Below are 1423 nucleotides of genomic sequence, written 5' to 3'. Positions count from 1 at the left end.
TTACGGGGACATAAACACACCAGCATCGGTTGTCAAGCGATGTTGGGGGGACAAACACAGACACACAAACACATACACACATACATATATATATATATATAGATAGATATATATATATATATATACATATATACGACAGGCTTCTTTCAGTTTCCGTCTACCAAATCCACTCACAATGCTTTGGTCGGCCCGAGGCTATAGTAGAAGACACTTGCCCAAGATGCCACGCAGTGGGACTGAACCCGGAACCATGTAGTTGGTAAGCAAGCTACTTACCACACAGCCACTCCTGCGCCTATATAATATACTTATACACACATACTCATGCAAAGATATACTCATACACACAAACATACGCACATACATACATACATACACACATACATACAAATGTATGGCAATCTTTTATCAAAACATTTAGCTTTTATTTCACTCGTGAAACAAACGCTAAGCGAAAACAGCAGAAGAAAAGAATATTCTTATTCTTGTTCTCGTTCTTAATATCATTGTTGTTAGGCTTTGTGTTTTTAGTAGAAAGAATTATTATTATTGCTGTTGTTTTTGTTGTAGTGGTCGTTGTTTGGAAGGAAAGATTCCTTTTAGTAACCATAGCTCTTTCCTCATTGCAGATTGCTCTATATTAAAAGAAAGGATAAAACCACCGTTGGTGTGCTTATTTTTTTTCTTGTGTTAGTTTGTGCTGGTTAGGGGTGATTACTTGACATTTAACTAACCCAACTACGATGGGCAATAAAGAACAACTAAAGGGGGCTCTACTTAGATTTCCATTCTAACGACTCTACTGAACTTAGTTCGGGTCTTTACTATTTCAAATGTAGCTTCATATCCTATTCTATGTTTGTAACAAACACCGCTGCCATGAGTTAACGAAGTAGATGCTACGCAGTTGCTTAGCCTGTTAAGAAGAGTAGCTAAACCTCCCTCAAATCACCCTCCACGACCTTAGAAAATGAACGACACATTGGATAACGCTGCACTGTGTTTTCCCCCTGCAAAATATGAGAAAATTCGCGCAATAGTGGCTTGCAGGAAGATTGTTATTCTGTTGGTTTCTTTTTCTGTTTTTCCGAAGCTGGAAAAAGCACTCTTTCTTCCAGCCAGCACGGTTTCCCACAAGATTCTGAAAGTTTTATACTAGTTTATATTTCTGCTATGATTTATATCTATTTCTCTCCTGTTTTATATACATTCCCACCAGCTCTACTCCTCACCCTCTCACTTTCTCTCTCTCTCTCTCTATCTCTCGCCCTCTATCTATCTATCTATCTATCTATCTATCTATCTATCTATCTATCTATCTATCTATCTATCTATTTATCTATCTATCTATCTATTTATCTATCTATCTATATTTCACACACATACACACTTCCTCCTTTCCTTTCTTTATCCCTCTCCCTCT

Source organism: Octopus bimaculoides, chromosome 10 (genome assembly GCF_001194135.2).
Source record: "Octopus bimaculoides isolate UCB-OBI-ISO-001 chromosome 10, ASM119413v2, whole genome shotgun sequence".
Classification (NCBI taxonomy): Eukaryota; Metazoa; Mollusca; class Cephalopoda; order Octopoda; family Octopodidae; genus Octopus; species Octopus bimaculoides.
The sequence above is the reverse complement of the archived record's forward strand: the minus strand, read 5'-3'. Positions refer to the sequence as shown.